This window comes from Canis lupus, chromosome 10, assembly GCF_003254725.2.
Source record: "Canis lupus dingo isolate Sandy chromosome 10, ASM325472v2, whole genome shotgun sequence".
Lineage (NCBI taxonomy): Eukaryota > Metazoa > Chordata > Mammalia > Carnivora > Canidae > Canis > Canis lupus.
The window spans coordinates 56338606-56362890 of NC_064252.1; the positions used below are offsets into that span (position 1 = coordinate 56338606).

General features: G+C 38.7%; 1 protein-coding gene across 8 annotated transcripts in view; it reads left to right on the top strand.

Moving 5' to 3' along the window:
• Positions 1-24285, top strand: part of SPTBN1 (spectrin beta, non-erythrocytic 1) — a 197522-nt gene that overhangs the window by 13589 nt on the left and 159648 nt on the right. For 2 of the 8 annotated variants that reach the window (XM_049115520.1, XM_049115518.1), the window contains exon 2: positions 23248-23293. The exons of the other annotated variants lie outside the window; for them this stretch is intronic. The gene's annotated coding sequence lies outside the window, so the exon portion shown is untranslated. The remainder of the gene's footprint in view (positions 1-23247; positions 23294-24285) is intronic. 8 annotated transcript variants of the gene reach the window in all.

The following is a 24285-nucleotide window of genomic DNA, read 5'->3' on the forward strand; positions in this document are numbered from 1 at the left end:
TCTTACTTAGTGTGTCTTTAGAGATAAGTGGGATGTGATTCCAGCAAGGCTGTGCATAAGAAGTTGGAATGCGTTGGAGAACTGCCAAGAGATTGGGAGCAAACTGTATGACAAGCACTAATGCAGCCTTGGCCTGTCTTAAAATAGCTACAGTTCAACAAAATATCTTGAAACTTGTCATTTCACTTGAGCAAAATCACTCCTCTAAATGTATTACCAAGAAATAGAAATGGTTGCTATCCACCTTAGTTTAGTTGCATTTCTTTTTATTTACGTTTTGTTCCAACAAAAATAAAAAGGTAAAAAAGATGAAAAAAAAAGGATAAAAAATCTTGTGCCTCTATGCAGGAAAATACTTCTGTGTAACATATTATCTTGCGTAGTTTTATCTAGACTAATTAGTGATGTATTATCCCAAATGTCACCTTGAGGTTCCCCTGCCCAACTCATCCCACTTGCTAAATGTAGTTTGAATAGAAATTTGAGCCCTGAAGGCAAAAAAAAAAAAGCCTTGTATTTCATATGTCTGATAGTCATGGGGATATGAATGATTGATGTTTGAACATTAGAACCTTGTAGAAGCATAGTAAAGGGCATTGGTTACTGTCCTGTGGAACCTTTTGGTTTTTTTCTTTGCTTATTCCTTTTTTGACTCTGTATTAAGTTTTTGCAGTTTATCTGCAGTACTTGATTCTTGTTTGTAATTGATTTACTTTCTAATTCTGTTCTCTCCATTTTAAAAATATAGGCTTGTTTTTTGAAATCAAGATGATACAAACAAAGGAGTTAGGGGTGTGCAGTCTTTAGGAGGGGGTCCTATACAGGTTTGAGCCTGATGGTAACACGATCAATCAGCACCTGCAGAGGGTGAGGGATGTCTAGGTGTAGAGGCTGCCTGAGGAGATAATCCAATCACCTCATCTATTAGCTTGGGTACTGTGAAGATGACGCTTTTTAAAAAGCATTATTTAGATGACTGAGTGGAAATAAAATTAGAACAGAATGGACCTGGATGTTAAATGTATTATGAAAACAGTGAGTGAACTTTCTCTAGAAGGGCTTAAATATAAATTTTTATAAAGAATTTCTTGAAAGATGTTATTACCAGATATCTTAATTATCTTCTAACTTAAAATCCATTTGAAATTTGGACATAGACTAATTGCAGTAATTTTATAAGCCTTTTTTGCGTACCCTGCAGAATGGCTTTGTTTCTTAGATATTTCTGTCGTCAAATTTATAAGTTCTGAATTTTGCTTTGTCACTTTCAGTATCTTACACAGATTTTAGAGGACCTGTTCGTATATGGAAACATTATTTCTGGCTCTTATGTAAGTGCCTTTATACAGAGATTTGTAGTTTATACTAATTAGGCTTTTAGTCAGTAGAATTGAGGCTATTTTTCTAGGTAGGCTTTTAGAATATGTAAGCAACATTTTGTGTTTTTACAGTGTGGAAAAATATTTTTTGGAAAACGTGGAGGGAGATACTTAGCTTCTTTAGAGGTATTATCTTTTTCATTCTTGGATGGCAAATGAATTTATATGGTATTATTGACAGTTTGGAATATTTATTGAGCCCATGAATTCTAAATTTATGTTTTTATTTCTCCCTTCTTTTACATATTCCTTGCTTTTAAACACACTCTTGCATAGCCGGATTGGTAAATTGAGTTCAGAAGATGTGAACAATCAGGCAGAATCACCAGTTTTTTTTTTTTTTTTTTTACTTAACACTCCATTATTTGATCTGCTTGTGAAACTCTGCTTTGGATAGTTTTCCCCTCAGATCATCCATTGAATTGGAGTATGTATTCCTTTAATCTTGCGAGAGATTTCAAGAAGGCAAAAAGTAAAATATTTGAATATCCTCTTCGTGGGTTATTGTCGGAATTAAAAAATTCATCTCAATTTTATGCCTGCATATTGGATGTCATCTCTCTGTGTTTGTATGCCTTGTATTGGCACAGGCTCATAAGACTGGCAACAAATATTTAGCATTTAAGATATTCCAGACATAAAAATTTATGGAATTTGCTTATAAATGTTAGGAGTTGTACAGAACAAAGCCAGGGTTTTAGTTGGCTCTTTGTGCAGGGTGAAGGCAGATGGAATCATTACAGAAATCTGCTGCAGATTTCTGGAGTAGACAGGTGAGGGCCACATGGAAGTTCATACCAGGGGTAGATGGAGTAATGAGTTGGTTTATGAAATGCTAGCCATCTTAGATGTTTCTACAGCTGTTGTCAGCTAGCTGAAAATAAATTCAGCTTGTTGGAAGGGTAAGAGTTTTGCTATCTGAATAGGCCTGCATAAAATAGTGCTCAGGTGCCCATAACAATGTCTATTTTAACACTATTAGAATAAAAAGTGGTAATAAGCCAAATGCCTATCATTGGTAAGTTAGAGAAGGGAATATTTTGGAGGCAGTCCAATGTAGTGGTTAAAAGTGCTGACCTAGGGGCTGCCTGGGTCTGAATCCCAAGTACAGGAGGGACTCACTTTGTGACATTGGGTATGTCATTAATCCTACTCTGTCTCAGTTTCTTCATCTCTAAGATGGGGGCACTGATAATGCAGACCTTAGAGAGTTCTTAGGATTAAATAAGTTGGTATAAGTAATGTGACAGTCTAATGCATGGCAAATATATAACTATTAGTTATTATATTGACAAAGATATTACTGAAAACATTCTAATATAGGGAGCTTAATATAAAAGAATAAAAGTAGAACACAGGGTTATTTATTTATTAAATTTTTAAGATTTAAATTCAATTAGCCAACATATAGCACATCATCAGTTTCAGATGTGTTCAGTAATTCATCAATTGCGTATAATACCAGTGCTCATCACATCATGTGCCTGCCTTAATCCTCATCACCCAGTTACCCCATTCTCCCCTCCAGCACTCTCAGTTTGTTTCCCAGAGTTAAGAGTCTCTCATGGTTTTTCTCGCTATCTGATTTCTTCCCATTCAGTTCTCCCTCCCTTCCCTTATGATCCTCTTGCACTATTTCTTATATTCCACATGAGTGAAACCATATGATAATTGTCTTTCTCTGACTTATTTCACTCAGCATAATATCCTCCAGTTGCATCCACATCAATATAAATGGTAGGTATTTGTCCTTCCCCAATGGCTAAGTAATACTTCATTGTGTGCGTATACACACACACACACACACACACCACATCTTTATCCATTCATCTGTAGAAGGATGTCTCGGCTCTTCCCACAGTTTGGCTGTTAAGAACCAAAGATTATTTAAATGGTAATCTCCACTATGTGGAAAAACACACACACAAAAAGGAGGAAATACACCAAATCTTAATTTTTTGTGGAGTATGGTAGTATTGTGATTTTTGTTTTCCTTTAAGTGCTTTTCTGTATTTTCCAATGTTCACTAATAATCGTGTCTTTTATAATTTGAAAAAATAAGCTTTTTTAAAAGTCCATGTCACTCCTTGCAAATAATTAGTATGTTAATTATAAGAACATCCTGTTTATTCTTTGCAAGTTCTGACCTACTATTTGGCCAAAGTTTGCCTCCTAATTGTACAATACTTTCACTTTCTTATAAAGTGCCTCAGGGTAAGGAAACTCCAAACTATTTTTTTTAATTTTATGACTTAGATTTTTCTAATTCAGATTAATGGCATATTAAAAAGAGCATAGACACATGTTGTTGCATGAGTGCCATTTATTAGTGATGTTTGGTTTTCTCATATGAAGGGGAGATGATGCCAACAATTATCATCTACCAACTATCACAGTGTCAGGACTAAATGCAGTAATACGTACTCATTTCTGGGACATTACATGCACTCACTAAGAGATGCTACTACCTTCATTGCAAGTGTCCTACCCACTCTTGCCAATAAACAAACTAAATTTGGTCACTTCTTGTTTTTTTTTTTTTTTTTTAAGATTTTTATTTATCCATTCATGAGAGATGCAGAGGGAGAGGCAGAGACACAGGCAGAGGGAGAGGCAGGCTCCATGCAGGGAGCCTGATGTGGGACTCAATCCGGGGATTCTGGGATCACGTCCTAAAGCCAAAGCCAGCCGCTCAACCGCTGAGCCACCCAGGTGTCCCAAATTTGGTCACTTCAAATTAGTCATACCATGGTGTTTAGTTTTAACTTGCTGATCTTTAGTGTTTAATTTACGATTCTGTAGACTAAAGTGGGTTTCTTAAAAATTCATTCTTAATATGCTTATTCTACTATGCTATATAATTCACATATTTTTGTGTGTTTATTTTGCCACTTCCAATCAGTTTACATAGCTCTAGTCAAGACTGTTCCACTCCATACTGTATCAGGCAGTGTAAGCTTGATACTGCAGTGACAAGCATCTCCAAAATCTCAGTGGCTCAAAGCCATAGATGTCCTTTTCTCATTCATGGTATATGTCCATCATAGGAAAGCAGGGGGCTCGGCTCTACCGTTTTCTAGCTTGGGAACCCCAGGCTGATGGGTCATACAAAAACCATTAGCCAGGACTAGTCACATGACCCTGCCCAACTGCAAGGGGAGCAGGCAAGTGTAATCCATGCATGTGACCAGAAAGAAGAGACTGGGTATGTGTGATCATTAGAAGTTTCTGACCAAACATAGATAACAGAGTAGCTGCTATGGTCTGGCTTTACATTTCCCGTCGGGTTCTTTGAAGTACTAGCTTTATCATATATGCTAACGTGTGTTATTTAAAAAGAGAGTGCTAGGCTAAGTCAAATATGATAGATTTCTTTAGTGAAGCACTTCTCAGAGCTTTCATAAGCTAATAGGCATTCTGGCGGGGAGAGAAAAAATATATGGTGTTTCCCAAACCTACCTGACCTTGGAATTTTTTTTTCCGTAGATATTCTTAGGCTTGGGGTTCATAGAATATGCTTTGGGGTATGCTAGTCTGTTCTCATACAGAGCAAAAATACTAGAGATTCATTTAATTATTACATACATTAGGAAGAACCTTTGTTTTTGTTGTTAGTAGAGTTGATTATTTGAAGAGTCTGATTTCTACTGCAATGAATCAAATTGCAGTTTGGTGGGGTATTTTTGTTTTTCTGTTTTTGTTTTTTTTTTTTTTACTCATTGGTTACATGCTCATGTTGAATCTGCAGGATATTTTCTTCATTGAATTGCTTTTGTATTCTAAACTTACCTTTGAAAAGAGAAAGGTAAACATGACCTTACATCTTAGTTGTTAGAAAAGATTAAATTGGTTTGAACAGATGACCCAAACACACATAATTTTTTATTGGCTTCAACATTTTTCTTGGTTCCCTCTGACTTTCCATAACAAATTTTCTAGAAGTTTTGACACTACTGAAATGAGGGCTCTGATAAGAAGCAGAAAGACAACTTTTGTCAAGTGGTATTACATATTTCTCTACCAGAAGGCTTTGGATTTAAACACGGTATTTGTTGCCAGGGATTTTATGCCTGCATATGTAACAAATCTCAGTATGGAAGTTTTCATTTAAATGTGGCTGTAAACTTCATGTAATAAAACTTTAGGTAAGAAGAACCTCTTCCTGTTTCATAAGTATGCATAAGTAAAACTTCATAATGACCAACTCCCCAGACCTTTGAGTTTATGGCTTTTCTTTTGTCTTTTTTTTTTTTTTAAGTGATGAATTCAGTTTCTATTAGAAATTTTGAAATCCGGGCAGCCCAGTGGCTCAGCGGTTTAGCGCCACCTTCAGCCCAGGGTGTGATCCTGGAGACCCGGATCAAGTCCCATGTTGGGCTCCTTGCATGGAGCCTGCTTCTCCCTCTGCCTGTGTCTCTGCCTCTCTCTCCCTCTGTGTCTCTCATGAATAAATAAAATCTTAAAAAAATTTTTTTTTGAATTCCAGGCTACGAATTCATTTTTAATTTTGTCTTTGTTTTCTCCTTTGTAAGTGAACAGGTGCAGAGGGCAATTGTTGTTTCCTGATAGCAAAGACACTTAAATCTGTCAGCTAACTCAGTAGTACCGCGCCACCCAGCCGCTTTCCCACTGCCATTATAGTTGGGACCTGACCAGTAAACCTGCCTTTTGAAGGTAACATACTAGGATTTGAGGCAGGAAAAACCTTTAGAGCCACTGTTCCCAGTCTTGTCCTTCTTGTTGACTTTAGTTCCATTTTAGAGAAAGCATTCATGATCCATCACAAAAACAAACATTAGAAAGCATTTTTTCACGTGGCCTGGGGCTGACAGAAGTCAAACTTAATATTTCCAGGAGCATTACAAATATGAGGGCCATTGCTGCTCCCCACAGGGCTATTCCAAGCCTACTCCCAGGACCCTTGCCTGTGGCAGGTTTTCCAGGCGTCTGATGACCTCAGATGCTTGTGTTGGGTTTCAGTAAAGGTAGTCTTTGGCTAGGTCTGCTTTTGAGAGAGGATTGTTTATTTCCTTACCTTTAGGGACTTGTAATATGCCCCATCATGGACCTTTTGGACCTGCTAGGAAGCCAGCTGTTAGGAGGTTTGTGGTAATGATTACACATTGCAGGTGGCAGCTCATGGTCATATGGTAGAGAATAAGTAGACTTAGAAACTTGAGAGCTGGGTGGGACCATGTGGATCTTAGCACCTCCGTGCCTTTGTGTAAAGGAGACAAGCTTGGAGAGGCCAGGTGAAGCCACACAGACTGGTGGTAAGGGCTTGAAATCACCACCTCTGATTATTTGGGCCACTTGCAATGCATTTTAAAATTACACGCATGAGGTGAAGGTATGAGTTAATACTCATGTTTGCTGTTTTCACGCTGTCAAACTAGCATTGATGTTTATTGGGAAACATTTATTGGGAAAACAGATTGTTTTACCATAGATTAAAAAAAATAAGAGGGATCCCTGGGTGGCTCGGCAGTTTAGTGCCTGCCTTTGGCCCAGGGCGTGATCCTGGAGACCCGGGATCGAGTCCCACGTCGGGCTCCCTACATGGAGCCTGCTTCTCCCTCTGCCTGTGTCTCTGCCTCTCTCTCTCTCTCTCTCTGTGTGTCTCATGAATAAATAAATAAAATCTGAAAAAATAAAAAATAAGAGAGTTGTTTTTGAGTTAGGGGAAAAAGGAATGCCCATTGTGAATGGAACTAAAAGTTGGCATGTACAGTATACCCACCTTTGTCTTAATAGAAAGAGCAAACAGCTGTGACCTGGCTGCCCAGACTAGGCTGGAGGAAGGTGAAGGTCATTCCAAAGTAGAAAAGGATCTGGTTAAATATTACTTTGTTAAGTTGAATGTGTTTAAAAATGTTCAGACCCAGGGATGTGGATACAGACAAACTGAGGAATTCTCTGTGCCCACACATGGTTTGTGCTGTGAATTAAAGGAGGATAAAGGACAGTTTTGAAAAACGTGATCCTTACCAGCCCCCCATCCCCTCTACCCCACATTAATTTGTACGCATGTAGGAAATCTGGGTTATGACGGGTAGAAGTAAAAAGAACAAATCCCATTGTCCCAGTCTTCTCCTATGAAGGTAAGACTGGGGAGACTATCTTACAGTGGTCAGGTTCTCTTTCTGGAGCCACACTACCCAATGGAAACCTGCCTCTGCTGGTTACTGAGTGTGGATCTTTGGTACATGAGCATATAATTTATCATCCAAAACAACAGGCATAAACTTGGGCTATCCGAGGCAAAGCAGGTAATATGGTCACCTAGCCTTACCAAATTATTCCATCTCCACAGTCTCATTTCCTTCACATTGTAAAACGGGTGTGATGATAGGAGTCCCTTCTTAGGGGATTTGGATTGAGTACAATAGAATGCATAAAGTATTTGGAATGTTGCTTGGCACATAGTAACTGTTCAGTAGAGTCAGCTATTTTTTTTTTGTAAAGACTTTATTTATTCATGACAGAGAGAGAGAGAGAGAGAGAGAGGCAGAGACACAGACAGAGGGAGAAGCCGGCTCCATGTAGGAAGCCCGATGTGGTACTCGATTCCAGGTCTCTCGGATCACACCCCGGGCTGAAGGCTTCACTAAACCACTGGGCCACTAGGGCTGCCCAGTAGAGTCAACTATTAAAAAAAGACTATTATTTAGGATATTTAATTCACATAATAACCACTTATATATTCAGTTTACTTTCTGCTCACTTCATATTATTTCTCCATAGCAGATGTTGCTTCTAATTTTATTGAGTGAATAATAACATTTACTAATGACTTCTTCCACTTATGGAACCTACTCAGACTTAATTGTCTTGCTTTATCTGAGCCCTTTACTCCAATAAAAGCCCTGAAAGTAAAATTTACTGTTACCGTGTCAGCTACCCAGGTATCTGCCACTTAGTTATGTAATTAGCATCTGTGGTCCAGAGAAGGAAGGGCATTGGGGCGCTTGTTTATCCGGTTGTGGGAAATTAGTAATCATACTAGAGATACAGTTTTTATAGTTGGCTCTGAGATATAGGAATGGTTGGGTGGTTGAGTGAGGGAGATGCCAAAACTATGTCGCCTTTTTACCTCTCTCAAGTTGGATTTTCCCAGCACAGTGATATGCAGGGTTGCCAGATTTAAGAAAAACAAAGAAACCATAGTGCCCAGTTAAATTTGAATTCCAGATAAACAGCATGTCTTTTTTAGTATAAGTATATTCCATGTAATATTTGAGGCATACTTACACTAAAAATCCATTGTTTATCTCAAAGTCATCTTCAATTTGGCATTCTGTATTTGTCTGGCCATCTAGTCCTGCAGTCTGAGACTTTTTACCATATTCAATCTAACCCACATTCGGATATATATATACAAAAGTATAGTCCAGTGCCTATTGCAAATTTTGCGTGAACTTTAAAAACGTCTGTGTGTTTTACTCTCTGTTGGAATGGGCAGTTCGAGAAGTTGTTATGAGGAGCTGCTGCCGGGTATCCACTAAGGCCAAGATGGAAAGGAATATAGTCTGGTTTGCCACAGCAGCAGGAATTACATTTGCTCTGTGAGAGCTTCTTGGCTGTGAGTATGGATGGACTTAAGCCAGCCCTTTCTCCTTGGAGGGAAGTTAGTTGGTTAAGGTGAGCTGCTGAAGCCTTGGTCAACTTCAAGGAGTTTTCGATTTTGTGACTGAATTACATTAGTAATAATGTGGAAAATGAGGGGTGAGTTTTGGGTCATTTATGCTTCACTTCCTCCATATAGAAGGAACAACTTTTACTGTCATGAAGAGTGACCTTCAGATATTCTTCCCATTAAACTCTCCTCTTCCTGTTTTTGACTTTCGATGCTGCTGCCTAGAAAATGCTGGTGAATTTTATGCTTCAGCCTTGGAACTCTGTCAGCATTCAACCTGAAGGGCACTGTATGCCTTTGGGAAATGTTGATTGGAAGATTAGAGGCTGCAGGAACCTGTCTATTTGCTTTTCCTTTTTTTTTTTTTTTTTTTTTTTTTTTTACACTCTGGGTATAATGCCTCTGTTAAATCTCAGAGAAAAAGCTTCACCAGGTTAATGTTACACTTGGTGAAATTAGTAATGGCGACAGAAGGCTGGGATTATGCCTACTGGAGAAGAGTGAGCCAGAGCACATGGGTTTTGGACCTTTTGGACCAGTATTGACTTTTTAATTGCTGCCATTTAAAAAGTTTAATGTATTAAATGAAAAGGTACAAGTTTCAGGTTATCCTTTCAGGAAAATGAACAGGGGCAAGAGCTTACTGTTGACACAGATAGTATGTGGGTGGGTTAGCCAAGGGAAAATAATCCAATTAGAGCTGTTTGTTCCAAGTACCGGATCTGGAGGTGTATTTTGTTGTTAACTGGTGGCTTTCCAGAAAATAAATTATTTGTATGCAGAGACTTAGGCTAGCCAGGCCTCAGATGCCGATAGTTATTTTGAAAAACTCTTTTCCTTCCTTGTTTTACTTTCCTTTTTGAGCTGTCTCCTTTACTACTCATTGCTTTCTTAGCCCATTCCTTTTGGACATGGTTTTGCTCTTGAAGAAATTCTTGTAAATTTGTTGTAGTCTTGTAGGATTGACTTGCATGATGAGTGGAATATTTGGCCTAATTGCTTACATAGGTTCATGTATTGTTGGATGAGGATTGCCTGTTAATGGTGGAAATGTTCACATTTTAGAACAGTGATTCTCCATCTTGGCAGCACATTGACTCACCTGAGGATCCTTTAAAAATGCAGATGTCTGGTCCCCACCCCCAGAAAATTGTCTTTCATTATTTAGAGGTACAGAATGGGCAGCAAGACTCTGAAGAGCTCCCTAGATGATTCTCCCATACAGCCAAGTTTGCATACTATCCTCTGGTCTACTCTCAGGATCATAGCTCGGGCATACAGATGTCCTTGGCTACTTACATTCATGTTAATTAAAGGTAACTAAAACTTAAAATTCAGTTCCTCAGTCACACTAGCCACATTCCAAGTGCTCGGTAGCCACATAAGGTTCACGGCTACTGTTTTGGACAGTGAAGATCTAGAATGTTCCCATTGTGGCAGAATGTTTAGATTTAGGTTAGGCACGCCCTGTAGGATGTCAACAAAACAGAGTGAAGCCATAAACATTTGAGAGGTCTGACACAGGAAAGACAGGCTTGGAATCAAGCTAATCCTACAGGACCTGCCAGTACTGAATTACCAGATACGTTTTTAGCAGCCTTTTTCTCAATGGCCCTTTGGCACCAGGAGCCCTGCAGCAGTTGGTGCGATGGATTATGTGTGGCATCTTGCTGAAAGGCCCTGTTTAAAGCAAGCTGGCCTGAAGGGGTGTGGTAAGGGTGGAGGGCAGGAAAATGTGAACTCTGAGGAGTCCAGGGCCAGGAAGGAGAGAATGAAGCTTTATTCCTGCAGAGCTGAGGAACTGCCCTTAAAGGGACCGAAGCATTGAGAATTTGGGGTAAAACGAGGTGAGAGGGAAAAAGTCCCTGTGTTGAGGAAATATCTTCCCCATTTGTTTGCCTTCTTGGCTCATGTCTCATGCCTGGGAGAGAAGAGAACTAGGTGATGCTAGCTCATATTTCCAGTACTATTTCTATGGTGGGTTCCTGTATTCTCGAGGGGGCAGATGGGAGTTGAGAGGATGGGATCAAACTAGATCATTTTTTATTCAGACATATCACATAAAATCCAAGTAGGGTAGGGTCAAGGAAAAAGAAAACAGTAGAGGAAAAATGAAGTATGCTGAAGGATGTATATTTTCTAAGTGATGCTTTCCTCAGGCAAGCTCTTTTTCTAGAATCTGCCTTCTTTCTGAAATCTACTTCTTCTTCTTTATTTTTGGCAGCATGTTAAATTCTGTTCCTCTTCATTCCCAGAATGCTGTTTTTTTTGCCTCATTATAAAGGGTGGGATGTCACATGTCCTGCTTGGTCATACCAGCTGGGGTGAGCATTGAGGGTGATCTCTTGAGACCTGTTTCCTCAGATTTCAGTGTCCTGCATTATCTCATCCTAGTGGCTTCTTTGTGATTTATAGTTTCCTCCGTCCCTTCACCATTAAAAAAAAGTCCTATCTCTTGTTATATTTTTGGCTGCAGAATAACTCCAGATGGTACATTTTGTATAGGGAAAAAAAAGTAACAGAATTTTTCACACTTTTCTGTGAATTAGTTTCCTACTTTCAGTTTTAATGAAGTTACTAATCTTACAGAGGACTCATTTGTAAAGAGACTAATCATGAACAAACATGCTTGTAAACAATATTCCATTGGCAAAAGTTAAGAGTATTATTTTCCTTACATCTTTGTATCATTTGTTACTGTCTTCCATCTTTAGCATCAGATGCTAAAATAATCCAATTTTCTCGAGATAGAAAATTAAGAAAATGAACTTTTAATGATTGGGTTTGACATTGAGAAATGAGTTCCAAAAATGAGATCAAATAAAATGATGCAATTGAAAGTACTTTGAAAAACACATGGTAATATAGAGATGTAAGTTACTGATTTTTACAGTTGTAATTCTGACTTGAGAGCTGATCTGTTTCAGATGATGAAGAGCTTTTGCAAAGAGCAGGCATACAAAAAACCCTAATTGGGCATGTTTTGCAAAATATTACTGAGTGTGGATTATTTATAGAAAATGTTCTTTCCTTTGAAATGATCTTTTTACTGTGGTTTTGAATTAGTTGGATTTTTCTGGATCATGGAGAGGACCTATGATCTATTCTTTGAGCCTACCTTTTCTTTTTTAATTTTTTTTTTTAAATTTTTTTGAGAGAGAGTGCAGGAGAGGGAGAATCTCAAGCAGGCTCCCCCGCCCAGCAGGGGTGCTCACATGTGGCTTGATCTCATCATCATGAGATCCTGACCTGAGCCAAATCAAGAGTCGGATGCCTAATCAACTGAGCCATTCAGGCACCTCTGAGCCTTACTTATTTTTAATTCTCACTGTTTTTCTAAGAGTTTGAGAAACACCTGAGCATTCATCATTCATGCTGATCTCATAGGACTACCCTAAGAATCTGTTTAGCTTTTCCAGGTTGATGATGCAGAGAATAGGAAACACTTTCAGATATCTTATAGACAGATCGTTAATTCCAAAAATATTTAAAAGGCCTTCTCTGGTTTGCTGTAATTTAGGTAGCTCCACAAAAAAGGGAACAATCTTGAAATCATAGAAATGGTGACAAGAAAGTTCTTTCACAAGGTAGTTTCTCCAGAAATTTCTGATTGGGAATAAGTGCTTTAAAATAACTTGGATGCTCTGATTAATCCACAACATCTGAATTTTCCCTCAGTAGTGTATGTATTTTATGGAACTAAATTGGACCATTTCCTCAGCAGCCTAGATGGGCGTGAGCTTCAGTTAGAATGTTGAGTGCTTCTCTTTGCTGGGCTCTGTGTTGGCACCAGGGACCAGAAATGAGACAGTTTTGCCCTCATAGGACAAATGTTCAGAGGAGGAGGGAACCAATAGCAAGTCCTTGTCATTGGTGTAACTGTGGACACAGGATTGGGATGTCTTATTCAGATAGATAACCGATATGAGGTGCTAGGAACAACTTTCTGATAAAGGATGGTGCCTGAGATGATTGTGAAAGAATGAATGGTGTTAGCTGGAAAGACGAGGGTGTGGAGGAGTCTCTGCCCTAGGGAGTAGCGTGCACAAAGCCACCGAGAAAGGTAGTGTGCTTGGGGGAAGAGTTCTCTGGCTGGAGCAGAGGGAGTGTGCTGAATGTGGCTGAGGCAAGGTTAAAGGTCTCACATACCTTGAAAAGAGGTTTTGCCTCAAAGATGAAGGGGAAGGGTTTTGAAAGATTTTAGGCAAGTTTGTGTTTTTCAAAGCTCACTCGAGCTCCAGTATGGAAAAGAATAAATTTCATGAGGGCAAAATGGCCGAGTGTAGGCGGTAATTCAGTCAAGAAACCGTGAGGGACTTTACCAAAGTTAGGGTTATAGTTCTTAATTGGTGGGGGGCTGGTCCAGAGAAATTGTTAATGGAAGACCTGTAGACTGACAGGAAGGCTGAATCCCCGAGCCACTGCGTCACTGTGAGGGTTTACCTTCTCTTCCACGTGGTCCTACGTTAGGAAGAGTCTCTAAATCCCCAGTCAGAGATTGAAGATTGCCCACATTATTAACGGGTCTTTATAATTTTCAAATATTTTCTCTTCTGATTACTCCACAATTAAGTCAAAAAAATTTATTACCTACTAGGTATTATGATTCGAACAGTTGTGGTTAATGTTGTTGGTGAAGAACTGATTGGAAATTGTTGGTCATATTATGTAAGGATAATTTTTTAGGGTGAGTTTTTTTTTTAGGTAAATAATGTACCTGAGGAGTAAAATTTTCAAATCATATTTTAAGTGTCTCCTAGCCAGGCACCATTTAAATTAATTTTCTTAAAATTCTATGGTTTGAGAAATTATTTTTAAGTAACTGACTTCTGATTTCTCTTTTCTGAATCCTAATGTTCTTATTAAGCTTTACTTAGAGGCCCTTAAAGAAACCTACGTTCTGTATTGCTGATGATCATAATTCTTTAGATGTTTCCAGAGAAATAATGTGGTATTTTAGGAGTTAAAAAAAAAAAAACAAACAAAAAAACAAACAAAACCCGGGGGATCCCTGGGTAGCTTAGTGCTTTAGTGCCCGCCTTTGGCCCAGGGCGTGATCCTTGGAGTCCTGGGATCGAGTCCCATGTTGGGCTCCTGCGTGGAGCCTGCTTCTCCCTCTGCCTCTCTCTCTCTCTCTGTCTCTCATGAATAAATAAATAAAATCTTAAAAAAACCCTATAAAATATTTGTTTTGAGGAATACATTATAATGTACATTATAATTTTTAAAAAACTTTTAAGACATGGGTCTCAATCTCAGGACTCTAGGATCATGCCCTGAGCCAAAGGCAGATGCTCAACCGTTGAGCCACCCAGGCATCACTAAAAAAAACCCCTTCTGATTAGGAAAGTAATACATTTAAGAATTTTCCTGTAATCCTGAGGCCATCCCTTATTAACATTTTGATATATATACTTCTTCCCAGTCTTTTTAATTCGTACTTGCTCATGCACATACACTCACATAATTATACTATAGTTTTTAAATAATTGTGCTGCTTCTATTACATCATAAGTTGTATCCATTTGAAAATAATTTTTGAATATTTTTTTTCATGGCTGTGTAAAGTACCCATACAGCATTCTATTACTGGGCATTCAGGTTGTCTTCAACTTTTTTGCTGCTATAAAAAGCCCTGTGATAAGCATCACCGCATTTACATTTATTGTATTTGAAGATTTTATTTTTTAATTTATTTCAGTCAGCGTGAGTGTGCACATGCACATGTGAGAGGGAGTGAGGGAGAGGGACAAATAGACTCTGTGCTGAGCGAGGAACTTAACACAGGGCACGATCTCACAACCCTCAGATCATGACCTGAGCCAAAATCAAGAGCTGAACGCTTCCCCTAAGATCAGGAACAAGACAGGGATGTCCACTCTCACCACTGCTATTCAACATAGTACTAGAAGTCCTAGCCTCAGCCATCAGGCAACAAAAAGAAATAAAAGGCATTCAAATCGGCAAAGAAGAAGTCAAACTCTCCCTCTTCGCAGATGACATGATACTATACATAGAAAACCCAAAAGACTCTACCCCAAGATTGCTAGAACTCATACAGCAATTCTGCGTGTGGCAGGATACAAAATCAATGCCCAGAAGTCAGTGGCATTTCTATAACAATGAGACTGAAGAAGGAGAAATTAAGGAGTCAATCCCATTTACAATTGCACCCAAAAGCATCAGATACCTAGGAATAAACCTAACCAAAGAGGTAAAGGATCTATACCCTGTAAACTACAGAACACTTCTGAAAGAAATTGAGGAAGACACAAAGAGATGGAAAAATATATTCCATGCTCATGGATTGGCAGAATTAATACTGTGAAAATGTCAATGCTACCCAGGGCAATTTACACGTTTAATGCAAACCCTATCAAAATACCATGGACTTTCTTCAGAGAGTTGGAACAAATCATCTTAAGATTTGTGTGGAATCAGAAAGGACCCCGAATAGCCAGGGGAATATTCAAAAAGAAAACCAGAGCCGGGGGCATCACAATGCTGGATTTCAGGTTGTACTACAAAGCTGTGGTCATCAAGACAGTGTGGTACTGGCACAAAAACAGACACATAGATCAGTGGAACAGAATAGAGAATCCAGAAGTGGACCCTCAACTTTATGGTCAACTAATATTCGACAAAGCAGGAAAAAAGTCTCTTCAATAAATGGTGCTGGGAAAATTGGACATCCATATGCAGAAGAATGAAACTAGACCACTCTCTTGCACCATACACAAAGATAAACTCAAAATGGATGAAAGATCTAAATGTGAGACAAGATTCCATCAAAATCCTAGAGGAGAACACAGGCAACACCCTTTTTGAACTTGGCCACAGCAACTTCTTGCAAGATACATCTATGAAGGCAAGGGAAACAAAAGCAAAAATGAATATTTGGGACTTCATCAAGATAAGAAGCTTCTGCACAGCCAAAGAAACAGTCAACAAAACTAAAAGACAACCTACAGAATGGGAGCAGATATTTGCAAATGACCTATCAGATAAAGGGCCAGTATCCAAGATCTAGAAAGAACTTATCAAACTCAACAGCAAAGAAACAAACAATCCAATCATGAAATGGGTAAAAGACATGAAGAGAAATCTCACAGAGGAAGACATAGACATGGCCACCAAGCACATGAGAAAATGCTCCGCATCACTTGCCATCAGGGAAATACAAATCAAAACCACAATGAGATACCACCTAACACCAGTGAGAATGGGGAAAATTAACAAGGCAGGAAACAACACATGTTGGAGAGGATGTGGAGAAGGGGGAACCCTCTTGCACCGTTGGTGGGAATGTGAACTGGTGCAGCCACTCTGGAAAACTGTGTGGAGGTTCCTCAGAGAGTTAAAAATAGACCTGCTCTACGACCCAGCAATTGCACTGCTGGGGATTTACCCCAAGGATACAGATGCAGTGAAACGCCGGACACCTGCACCCCGATGTTTATAGCAGCAATGGCCACAATAGCCAAGGTGAATAGCCAACGTGAATGGATAAAGAAGATGGTCTCTGTATACAATGGAATATTACTCAGCCGTTAGGAACGACAAATACCCACCATTTGCTTCGACGTGGATGGACCTGGAGGGTATTATGTTGAGTGAAATAAGTCAATTGGAGAAGGACAAACATTATATGGTCTCATTCATTTGGGGAATATAAAAAATAGTGAAAGGGAATAAAGGGGAAAGGAGAAAAAATAAGTGGAAAATATCAGAGAGGGAGACAGAACATGAGAGACTCCTAACTCTGGGAAACAAACAAGGGGTAATGGAAAGGGAGGTGGGTGGGAGGTGGGGGTGACTGGGTGATGGGCACTGAGGGGGGCACTTGATGGGATGAGCACTGGGTGTTATGCTATATGTTGGTAAATTGAACCCCAATAAAAAGAAATTAAAAAAGAGTCGAACGCTTAACCAACAGAGCCACCCAGACCCCCAACATTACGTTCAAATTTTTATCTGATTTCACCTTCCCTGTAGATTCCTAAGAGGGAAATTCCTGGATCTAAGGCATTTTATTTAACACCTGTTCTAAGGTTATGTGTTCCTGTGCCTCCTGCAGGTGTCTGAGTTACTACCCTGGTGTTGTCTGACTTAATTCTGTGGCAGATGCCTTCAAGACTAAGCCGGCTGGTAACAATTTTACATGGGATTTGGTTTTTGTTACTTGAAAGGTTTGCTTCTGTAGCATTTATGTAAATTACAGTGGTCTTCATGCTGAGGAATCATGGGCATGTGTCTTAGGTCTCAAGCAAAGCTACTCCCAGCCTGCGGTAGAAATATAATTGACTGCTGGGTAGATTTCCTTGTTTTTCATGTGGAATGAGAATGAAATTTATTGGTTTGTATAAACTAGAGCAGAAAAGTTAATAGAAGTAATACAAGCTGTCTGACTCTGTTTAGCTCTATTATGCTTTTATACTTACAGTGTTTAAAACTGTGTTTAGAAAAGTGTTATGCAGTGTGATGTATCCACAGAACATTGAATAGAGTGTTTACCAGAAAACCCAATCTTTTGAAGTTTAGGTAGAACCAAAGAGCAGTATTCTTATAATTTCCACTGTATTCCAGATTACTCTTACTTTTATATTATATAAACTGTATGCTTTTATCTGTTCTGAATTTAAATAGGTTTAAGTTGGGGGAGAGGGTCCTAGACTAAGAATATTTCCATGTAGAAATGCTTTTTCTATTTTTAGCTCAAGTTGTATTTACTGGTGAATAGCCTTTTAAAGGAGAGGCCCTTAAGTCTCACATCTAATTTTGGGTCCCAGTAGGGTAGCTGTCAAAGGCACAGAAAGTTAACATAACTTCAACAAAGTCACATGAGTGGGTTACTGTCTTTTCTCAGAACACATACAAAGAAAGGGTCCTTCTTCAAGACTGACATAATCAGTGTCATGCTCTTTCTCACAGCACCACTGTAGAGAATTACAGAGAAAGAAGCAATTAAATGGTGCCATCCAAATCCTGAAAAGAAGGAGGTTCAATGTAGGGGAATTGGGCAATGGATACAGTGCAAATTTTTATATAACTCTAATTGATATAGGCGTGACTCATTTGAAGTTAAAAAACATCAAATGTGAAGACTGAATTTTAAAAGTTACAGAAAAGGATTATTCACATTATAAAATGACTCATCCCTTGTAAAAGGATTTATTATCTCTCTTTTAAAAGGATATTCCCCTAGTGCATTTGGGTACTTGTCTGTTCATTGTGTTTTGTTTTTTGTGTTTTTATTTAAGATTTTATTTATTCATTTTAGTAAGAGAGAAAGAATACGAGTTGGAGGGACAGAGGGAGAGGGAAAGAGAATCTCAAGCTGACTTGTGCTGAGTGTGGAATTCTGCATGGGGCTTGATCTCATGACCCTGAGCAGAAACCAAGAGTTGGACGTTTAACTGACTATGACACCCAGGAGCCCCTGTTGTTGTTTTTTGGTGGGGTTTTTATTGGCTTTTTTTTTTTTTTCAGTTAAATTAGAGTACTCCATGATGAAGTTTCTTAAAAAAGTACTGTATGACCTATGGAATGACCCAGGTGTTCTGCACGGTGTTTATCCAAGAGAGATGAAAGCAGGTGTCCACACAGAAACTTGTACACAGATGTTCATAGCTGCTTTATTTGTAGTAGCCCCAAACCAGAAACAGTTCAAATGTTCATCACAGGTGAATGTATAAATAAACTGTGTTGTACGTGTATAAGGGAATACTACTCAGATATAAAAAAAAGATGAACTATTATTGTCTATAACGACATGGCTCAATCTCAGAAGGATTATGAAGAAGCCAGACAGAAAAAATCATACTGTATGATTCTGTTTATAGAGAATATACAAACTAATCCAGATCCAGAAAGCAGATCTTTGGTTGTCTGGGGTAGGGGATGGGAATAAGGGAATTGGGACAAGAGGATGGACCACAGAAGAGTATGAGGAAACTCCTTGTAGTGATGGATATGCTCATCGATTATGGTAGTGGTTTCATAGGTGTATACATATGTCAAAACTTATCAAATTGTGTAACTTATATATGTGCCATTCATTGTATTTCTTATATGTCAATTATACCTTAGTAAGTCCCCTCTCCTCCTGTCTGCTGGCTCCACTACTCTGTTGTATGCCCTCTAACCCACTTCAAAGTTCAGAACATAGGCAAGAATGGGTCAGCATTATAGTCCAGAGTGCAGAATGCTGGAGTATGTGGGCATAGGGGTATAGTGAAAGCCCTTGCAGGATGTAAGCTTGAGCTGAATGTGAGAGAGGGGTGTTGGAGCAGTCTGGGAACTGCTTGGATGAGGGTATATGTAGGTTTATGGCAGGGGATGAGATGGGAAAAGCAGGGGCCTTGTATGTTTTTCATAGTGTGAAGAATGTTGAAAGCCCTGGAGCATCACTGATGGGGAAAGACCAAATCAGCTCAGAGCCCTTACCCGAATCTGGGAAAATGAAAAGGCAGGAATCTCAGGTTTAGAGCTCAGGGAACCCTTAGAAGATGCTACTTCACAGTCTGTTTGAAGAGTGTTTCTGCCGGAGAGAACCCTGTTATCCAAGAGGGAGCTGTCTTGCCAGGCTGTACTCTGTCCAAGAAACTGCACACCACATTGGAATCCCACCTGTACAAATACTTAAAATTTCTCATTTCAAAAATTAAAGTGTTCTTTGTAGAAACTAAGGAGAATATAGTTTTCTTAAGAAAAATAAGAAAATTTAAATTGCCTTGTGTACCACCACCCAGTGCTAACTTTTAACATTTTGGTATATACTATTCCAGATGAAGTATGTTTTCAAACAAAAATAGGATCATAACATACGTATTTTGTTACCTGCTATTTTATCTGATAATTGTTCCATATTTTACATATATATAATAATGTTTTTATTTTATGCATGAGTCTACATAATATATATATGTAAATATCATATATATCATGATTTATTTAACCAAGCTCCTTTTGGGGATTTTTTGTTGTTGTTAAAACATTTTTAAAATTCTGGGAACATCAGGATTTTATTTAAAAAGGAAATCAAAGAATGTACAGTTTATTAGAATTTTGTTCAGACATGTGCTTTTTTTTATGTCACAGAAAAATAGCCTTGGTCTACTGGATGTTATTACTAAACAAAGGGGAGAGAGGTCCATTTTTAGAGTTACACACAGGAACATACAGTGGTTCTTTGTTACTCAGTGATAATTATTTCATCTGTGTTGTTCACAGAAAGTAACCATTGATGTGAACTCTATTGTTTCTAAGGAAGATTTCTTCCTTATCAGAAATAAGAAGTATAAATAAATTAAAAAGTATAAATATCAGAAATAAGTTAAAAAGTATAAATAACAATAATAGTTAACATTTTTTGAATGTCCCTTGTAATGTAAATATTTTATGTGCATTAACTCAATTCTCAAAACAGTTGTATGAGATACAGGTTCAATTATTATTCCTGTTTTATAGATAAATTGAAGTACAGAGGTTAGTAGATTACCCAAATAAGTGATCCATTTAGATTATGCAAACCTACTCAGTGTCAATGTCACTAGTAAGCAGAGACATGCAGATTGTATAGTGCTGGTGGGAAAGTGCCTTTCTGTAGGGCGATAGATTCTCTTCTAGAAATTTATCCTAAGAAAATAACGGGCAAGGTTACAATGATATAACCACATTCATGAAAAAATATTGGGAACAGTTGTCCACAAAATTGCGTCTTATACTAGGGACTTGGTTAAATACAGTATATTTATACTGTTGAAAACTGCTCAGCTATTGAAAGTGATGGTTTGGGCATATGTTTCCAGAAATAATTGTTGAGGAAAAGTAAATAGGGGTAAAGATGTAGTGTGGAACGTGATGATCCAACATCTATGCACACTCAGCGCCTCCTTGTAGGTATTCGGCTCCCTGCCAGGAACCAGCATACTCTGCCTCCTCTGTTCTTTTGCAGTGCCAGAGAAACTAGTCATCTTTTGACTTAGAGGATGCATCTCCAGAGAACCTCTGAAGTTTCTGTTGAGGAACCCTCTAGGGTTTTCTGAAAATAAGCATCATAAATGCTTGGTTTAGAAAAGAGAGAGAAGGAATGACGAATATCTTTTGTTATAGATCTTCTGTTAACTTCATTTAACAAATGCAGAATCAGGATTTTACAACTGGGAAGTTCAGCCACAGCAGAGCTAGGAATTTTTCTTTTCCCTGTCTTCTGTAAGCCTGCCTGAGTACCTTCCTTTCCTCCCCTTGAGACTTGCTCTACTCTTTACCTCTTTAATGTCACGTCCTACCAGAATTTACCTATCCAGGGTCTCATTTTGCCTTAAGTCCCCTTGCATACAGATGTTTCATTGAACAATGAATGACTCGGTGTGTTACCCTTCTTAGGTAGTTTAACTTGAAGGACTGCCTTTTTCATTAACCACCCCCCCCAACCTCTCCCCTTTATGGCAGCTCACCCTGAATTCTTCTCCAAGACAGAGAATTTAAAGGCTGTCTTGATACCCAAAACTTTGTTTCTTGTGTTACAGAAAGAACCTAGTGTGGTGTGCTTTGTACATTTTGAAAAATATCTGCAAATATTTTGAGAACTGAATTTTGGGAATGGCTATCCTCTGGCTGAACCCTGCTTACAAAATCCATAAATACAGTGTTTCAGTTCTTCACAGCAGGACAGGTGCAAGTGTGCGCCAGTGAGCTTGCAGCCAGAGACCATTTCTGCAAACATCCTGCCAGGAGAAGAGTAGAGAAAAACAAAAGGGAAAAAAAAAAGTTTTAGTTGGCTTTCTTGTTGAGGGCATCCATCAAGAATCATGGTGCTGTCAACTGCTTTTATATATATTTTTACTTAAAGAGTAGGTTTTAGAGTCCCTATTGGAAAAACCCTTTGTGTTACGTTTTATTAGGTTGGGTTAGGCATGGAGATGGGACTTGAGGTCTGGAGCCAGACCCACATCATGAGGCAGCAATAGAGTCTTGCCTAAGAGCACAGACTCCTGCTTCCAGTGGGGCTTCCTGCAGTGATGGAAGTGTTCTTCATCTGTGCTGTTCAGTATGGTAGCCATGAGCCACATGTGGCTTCTTCGTGCATATGGCCAGTACACTGAGGAGCTGAATTTTAAATTGGACAGCATAGGATAGTAGACACAGAATCTGGGTCACTTGGGTTCACATCCCAACTCCACTAATGTTACCTCTTTGACCTTTGATCTGTGCTACAATTTTCTCATCTGTAAAATACAAAAAATATAATAGTCCCTTCCCTTGTAAAGGTTGTGTGAGGATTAAATGAGTTAACGTTTGTAAAGGGCTTAGGCCTGGCACACAGAGCTATGTAAGCATTAAATAATGCAAATGTACATACCTCCATGAAGTTAAAAATCAAATCCGATCCATACTGTATTTTCTTTTTTTTTTTTTTTTTAAGATTTTAGTTATTTATCTGAGAGAGAGAAGCAGATTCCCCGCTGAGCAGGGAACCCAATGTGGGGCTCAATCCCAGGACCCCAGGATCACGACCTAAGCCAAAGGCAGACAGACACTCAACCGACGGAGCCACCGAGGTGTCCCCATGTTGTATTTTCTTTCAAGAAGCTCCCAAGCATCAACAGTGTATTTTTCTTAAAATCCTTTAAATACAGTGGAGATCAGAAAAAGTCATTTATTCTCTAATTACTTATCGAGTACTTACTTTGCGCTGAATGCTATGCCAGATGCTGGAGATAAACACCGGATGGCAGGGGGACGAAAGAGACCTGTTCTTACCCCTCACCCTAATAAAATACTTAATAGTCTCGCAGAGTTATGTCATCTAATGGATATGGAACATTAGATTGGGATGGGACTTCAGAAGTAGGGTAAATGTTCAGATGTAGACTTGGAAACCTGGAGCTACTGTGCGAGCTCCCGGCCGGCTGGTTGTGCTTTCAGCTTTCCTCTTCTTTCTGCTAACTCATGCTTCTCATTGCACCTGTGGGGCCAGGTGTGCCCTGAGGAGCTCATGGCCTGCTTCACAAGCCTGGCTGTAAAGTTACCCTGTGTTCTCTGCTGTGAAGGGTTGATCTTTCAATTCTCAGATGATGATCCTTCTCCTGTTTGGGATCCTGTTTATAAAATAGTGGCAATCTGATTTAGTAGTTTTTATGTTGGCTTTAATTTTCACTCCTTAGCCAAAAAAAAGTTGGAAAACCATGTTGCTCCCTTCATTTTTTGTTTGTTTGTTTAACTTTCCAGGTTCATGAGTTGGAAAAGTCTCTGCTGGACCCTGTCACTGCATTTGGTTTGTGTAAACCTTTTTTTTTTTTTTTAAATAATGTCCCAACATTTATGAAGTACTAAAAATGAGAGGCCTTGAACCATAATTGACTTGACATGAAGTGGACAAAATGAAGGAAGGTTGACTGGTGGTTTGCCTGTTGATTGGCTTTCTGCACTTGCTAAAGAAGTGGAGAGAGGAGAAGAGAATCCACCAGTTTGCTTTACATATGAAAAGTATTAAAATGTCAGCCACTGACATAAGAAAAATTGTTTAAAGTTAAGTCTCTAAATGATGTCCTAAAAACACAACATTTGTAATTATCTAATTAAACTAATAAAGGCTACAGGTAATAGAAGTAATATGGGACGCATTTTCTGGCAGATAAACCTTGAGGAACGCTCACATCTGCACATGATTACGAAGCCCTGTTGCTCCTTCACCTTCCCCCTTCCTTAGCCCACATTTCTCACTATGAACTAATAGTACATAACAATAAAATCCTGGATGGCAGCCAACACTGAGTTTTGGCTAACTTTTAGAGTGTTTGTGAAAGTTGAAAAAGCAATGCAGCTGTTACACTGGGTACTTTCCAATGGAGGATATGTTTTCCAGATGAAAACGCAAATAGTAATTGAAATGTAATCAGTATTTTTGGCATCTTGGTATTATAATTCTTTTCACTTTTTGTTATGTTAATTGTTCATTTCTTAAGATTTGTTTTGTACTTTACTGTGGTCCATAATAGGCTAAAAATGAGGGAACGAACGAATGTTTTATTTAGGCAGTTGGTCGTTCTTTGTTTTCAAAGAAAACAATGACAAGTAGTCTCTCTCATTTGTTAGCCGAAGCCTTCAATAACCACAACGTGTTCGTTTTAAGATATTTTATTGTGAGGTTCATGTTTCAGGCCACAAGAGGGAAGAAAATCTAAATCCCAAATACAGTAAATACAGTATCTAAATTTTAGAGTGGACTAGAAACTTCTAGGACATTCAGGTTAGGCTGCAACATCA